Source organism: Mesocricetus auratus, unplaced genomic scaffold, assembly GCF_017639785.1.
Source record: "Mesocricetus auratus isolate SY011 unplaced genomic scaffold, BCM_Maur_2.0 Super-Scaffold_100003, whole genome shotgun sequence".
In the NCBI taxonomy this organism is placed as follows: Eukaryota; Metazoa; Chordata; class Mammalia; order Rodentia; family Cricetidae; genus Mesocricetus; species Mesocricetus auratus.
In genome coordinates this window covers 97918459-97924279 of record NW_024429188.1, presented here as the reverse complement: position 1 = coordinate 97924279, position 5821 = coordinate 97918459, and positions in this window count along the sequence as shown.

Below are 5821 nucleotides of genomic sequence, written 5' to 3'. Positions count from 1 at the left end.
CAAGACTAATGTAAAATTTCATTCATTAAATGGTATTCTTTTAAAAAGCTCTATGTGGTGATATTTTGTTTGTACTTTAACAAATAAAACTTACCTGAGGATCAGAGTATGAAGCTAGCCACACTAAATACTCAGGAGATGGAAGAAGACACATCTCTATTAGTTCAAGGCCATTCTGGGCTACACAAATTGATCCAGGCTAAAAGAGAAATAGAGCCAAGTGGTAGTGGTTCACACTTTTAGTCCTAGTACTTGGGAACTACACACCCTTAATCCCAACACCAGAGAGGTGTAGACAGCAACGGATATGACTGGGCAGAGAGAGGGGAACATAAGGTAGGAGGAGACAAGAGCTCATGCATTCAGTCTGAGCTTTCACAGAGACACCATTCAGTCTGCGGATGCCTAGAGACAGGATCACACATTCGGTCTGAGGATTCGTAGGGAAAGGATTAAACCCTATATCTGACTCTGGGTTTTTATTATTAAAAACAATTAGAATTTTCCTGGCATCCAGAAGACCCACCCACACAGAAAAGACATCAGCCCTTCCAGGCCCCAAACTCCAGTGATCCCAGCTAGGTGAGCTTGGGTCTCCAGGAGGACACTCCCCATCCTCCGCCTGACACCCATCCCCTGCATCTTCTGGCCCCACTCCTGGCATCCAGAAGACCCACCCACACAGGAAAGACAACAGCCTTTCCAGGCCCCAAACTCCTGCAATCCCAGTCAGAAGACCTGCCCATACAGGAAAGACATCAGCACTTCCAGGCCCCAAACTCCAGCGACCCCAGTCAGGCCCCAAACTCCTGGGACCCCAGCCAGAAGACGCACCCACACAAGAAAGACATCAGCCCTTCCAGGCCCCAAACTCCAGCGATGCCAGCTTCAGCTTCAGGAAGGAAGGAGACGGGTGGAGACAGAAAGACCCCACCAGCACCCACTGGAAGAAGAGATGGGAAGAAGACTGAATAACGGCTCATTCAGCAATCAAAAGACCAACAGAATCTAATGAACCAATGCCAGCAAGACCTGAAAAGCACCACACAGATGAAGCAGAGGACACAGACTTTAAAAATCATTTTATGAAGATGATACAGAACCTCAAAGAAGAAACAAGGAAATCACTTAAAGAAATAGAGGAAAAAACAAACAAAAAAATCCATGAAATGGGGGAAAAATTCAAGAAATAAACAAATCTCTCAAAGAATCTAAAGAGTACCAAGAAAAAACAACCAAACAAATGAAGGAAACAACTCAAACAGTTGAAGGATTGAAAGCTGAAATAGAAACAATAAAGAAAACACAGAACAAGGGGAAGCTGGAAATGGAAAAGCGGGGTAAACGATCAGGAACTACAGATGCAAGTATCTCCAATAGAATACAAGAGATAGAAAAGGAATCTCAGGTGTGGAAGACTCATTAGAGGATATACAGTCGTCAACCAAAGAAAATCTCAAAACCAATAAATCCCTAACACAAAATATCCAGGGAATATGGGACACCATGAAGAAGCCAAACCTGAGAACGATAGATATAGAAGAAGGTGAAGAAATACAGCTCAAAGGTACAGAAAACATATTCAACAAAATCATAGAAGAAAACTTCCCTAACCTAAAGAAGGATATGCCTATGAAAATACAAGAATTTTACATAACACCAAATAGGCTGGACCAGAAAAAGAAGTCACCTCGCCATATAATAATCAAAACATCAAACCTACAGAATAAAGAGAAAATATTAAGAGCAGCTAAAGAAAAAGGCCAAGTAACATATAAAGGCAGAGCTATCTGAAATACACCTGACTTCTCAATGGAAAACGATGAAAGCCAGAAGATCCTGAACAGATGTCCTACAAACGCTAAGGGAACAAAATGCCAGCCCAGACTACTATATCCAGCAAAACTTTCAATTACCATAGATGGAGAAAACAAAATATTCCATGACAAAGCAAGATTTAAACAATACGTGTCCATGAATCCAGTTCTACAGAAAGTGCTAGAAGGAAAACCTAGATCCAAGGAAGATAACTACACTCACAAAGACACAGGCAATATATAATCCCACTTTACAAAACACCAAAAGAAAAAGGGAGGAGAAATTACACAAAATAACTTCACTACCAATAAATCAAGCACAAACAAGAATCATCAATCAATGGTCATTAATATCCCTCAATGTCAATAGCCTCAACTTGCCTATAAAAAGACACAGACTAGCAGAATGGATACAAAGACAGAACCCATCCTTCTGCTGCATACAAGAAACACATCTCAATATTAAAGACAGATGGTATGTCAGAGTAAAGGGTTGGGGAAAGATTTTCCAATCAAACGGCCCCAAGAAACAAGCGGGTGTAGCAATCCTAGTATCTAACAAACTAGAATTCAAATTAAAATCAATCAAAAGAGATGAAGAAAGACATTTCATATTCATCAAAGAAAAAGTCCACCAAGATGAAGTCTCAATTTTAAACATCTATGCCCCAAATACAAAGGCACATACATTTGTGAAAGAAACACTACTAAAGCTCAAATTGCACATAAAATCTCACACACTAATAGTAGGAGACTTCAACACTCCGCTCTCACTGCTAGATAGGACCTCCAGACAGAAACTTAACAAAGAAACAAAAGAACTAATAGAAGTTATGACCCAACTGGGTTTAGCAGACATCTATAGAACATTCCACCCAAACACAAAGGGATATACCTTCTTCTCGGCGCCACATGGAACCTTCTCTTAAATTGACCACATAATAGGAAACATAGCAAATCTCCACAGATACAAAAAAAAATGGAATACCCCCTGCATCTTATCAGATCACCATGCATTAAAATTAGAATTCAGCAATAACACAAGTCGCAGAAACCCTACAAACTCATGGAAATTGAACAATGCACAATTGCACCATCCCTGGGGAAAGGAAGAAATAAAAAAGAAATTAAAGACTTCCTGGAATCCAATGAGAATGAAGACACAACATATGCAAACCTATGGGACACTTTGAAAGCAGTGCTGAGAAGAAAGTTCATAGCACTATGTGCCCACATGAAGAAACTGGAGAACAGTCACACTAGAGAATTAATAGCACAGCTGAATGTTCTAGAACAAAAAGAAGCAAACTCACCCAGGAGGAGCAGATGCCAGGAAATAATCAAATTGAGGGCTGAAATCAATCAAGTAGAAACCAATAAAACATTGAGAAGAATCAATGAAACAAAGAGTTGGTTCTTTGAGAAAATCAACAAAATAGACAAACCTATGTCCAAACTAACCAAAAGACAGAGAGAGCACATACTAATTAACAAAATCAGAAATGAAGAAGGGGACATAACAATGGACTCTGAGGAAATCCAGAGAATCAACTGGGCATACTTTGAAAATCTGTACTCCACAAAATTTGAAAATTTAAAGGAAATGGACAATTTCCTGGATAGATGTCACTTGCCAAAACTAAATCAAGAACAGATAAACAATCTAAACAGACCTATAACCATTAATGAAATAGAAGCAGTCATCAAAAGTCTCCCAAACAAAAAAAGCCCAGGCCCAGATGGTTTCAGTGCAGAATTCTACCAGAAATTCAAGAAGAGGTAATTCCAATACTCCTCAAAGTATTCCACAAAATAGAAGCAGGAGGCTCACTGCCAAAATCTTTCTACGAGGCTACAATTACCTTGATATCCAAGCCACACAAAGACACAACTAAGAAAGTGAACTTCAGACCAATATCCCTCATGAACATTGATGCAAAAATAATAAAATACTAGCAAACCGGATTCAAGAACATATCAGAAAAATCATCCACCATGATCAAGTAGGCTTCATCCCAGGAATGCAGGGATGGTTCAACATTAGAAAATATATCAATGTGTCTACCATATAAACAAACTGTGAAAGAAAAACCACATGATCATCTCACTAGATGCTGAAAAAGCCTTTGACAAAATCCAGCACCCCTTCATGATAAAGGTCCTAGAGGGATCAGGGATAACAGGAACATACCTGAATATAATAAAAGCAATATATAGTAAACCAACAGCTAACCTCAAACTAAATGGAGAGAAACTCAACGCAATTCCTCTAAAATCAGGAACAAGACAAGGCTGTCCACTCTCTCCATATTTCTTCAATATTGTACTTGAAGTTCTAGCTAGAGCAATATGACAACAAAAGGACATCAAGGGGGTACAAATTGGAAAGGAAGACGTAAAACTTTCACTATTTGCAGATGATATGATAGTTTACATAAATGACCCAAAGAACTCTACCGGGGACCACTTACAGCTGATTAACACCTTCAGCAATATGGCAAGATACAAAATCAACTCAAGAAAATCAATAGCCCTACTATATACAGATGATAAAAGGGCTGAGAATGAAATCAGAGAAACATCACCCTTTACAATTGCCACAAAGACCATAAAATACCTGGGGGTAATGCTAACTAAACAAGTGAAAGACCTGTATCACAAGAACTTTGAGGCATTAAAGAAAGAAATTAAAGAAGACACCAAGAAATGGAAAGATCTTCCATACTCTTGGATAGGTAGGATCAATGCAGTAAAAATGGCAATCCTGCCAAAAGCAATCTACAGATTCATTGCAATCCCCGTCATAATCCCAGCACAATTCTTCACAGACCTTGAAAGAACAATAATCAATTTTGTATGGAAAAACAAAAGACCCAGGATAGGCAAAACAACTGTATTCAACAATGCAACATCTGGAGGCATCACCATCCCTGACCTCAAGCTCTATTATTGAGCTGTAGTCCTGAAAACAGCTTGGTATTGGCACAAAAATAGACAGGTAGACAACTGGAATTGAATTGAACACCCTGATATTAACCCATACATGTATGAACATCTGATCTTTGACAAAGAAGCTAAAAATATACAATGGAAAAAAGCATCTTTAACAAATGGATGCTGGCTTGTCGAAGAATGCGGATCGATCCATGTCTATTGCCATGCACAAAACTTAAGTCCAAATGGATCAAAGACCTCAACATAAATCCAGTCACACTGAACCTCTTAGAAGAGAAAGTAGGTGGTACCCTTGAATGAATTGGTACAGGAGACAGCTTCCTGAACATAACATCAGTAGCACAGACAGTGAGATCAACAATTAATAAATGGGACCTCCTGAAACTGAGAAGCTTCTGTAAGACAAAGGACACAGTCAGCAAGACAAAAAGGCAGCCCACAGAATGGGAAAAATATTCACTAACCCCACATCTGACAGAGGGCTGATCTCCAAAATTTACAAAGAACTCAAGAAGCAAGTCTCCAAAACACGAAATGATCCAATTAAAAAGTGGGCTACAGAACTAAATAGAGAATTCACAATAGAGGAGTCTAAAATGGCTGAGAGGCACTTGAGAAAGTACTCAACATCCTTAGCCATCCGGAAAATGCATACCAAAACAACTTTGAGATACCATCTTACTCCTGTCAGAATGGCTAAAATCAAAAACATCAATGACAATTTATGCTGGAGAGGTTGTGGTGAAAGGGGAACACTCCTCCACTGCTGGTGGGAGTGCCAACTAGTACAGCAACTTTGGAAATCAGTATGGAGATTCCTCAGAAAAATGGGAATAAACCTACTACAAGACCCAGCAACTCCACTCTTAGGCATATATCCAAAAGATGCCCATTCATGCAACAAGGTTGTCTGTTCCACTATGTCCATAGCAGCATTATTTGTAATAGCCAGAACTTGGAAGCTACCTAGATGCCCCTCAATTAAAGAGTAGATAGAGAAAATGTGGTACATTTACACAATGGAGTACTATTCAGCAGATAATAACAAT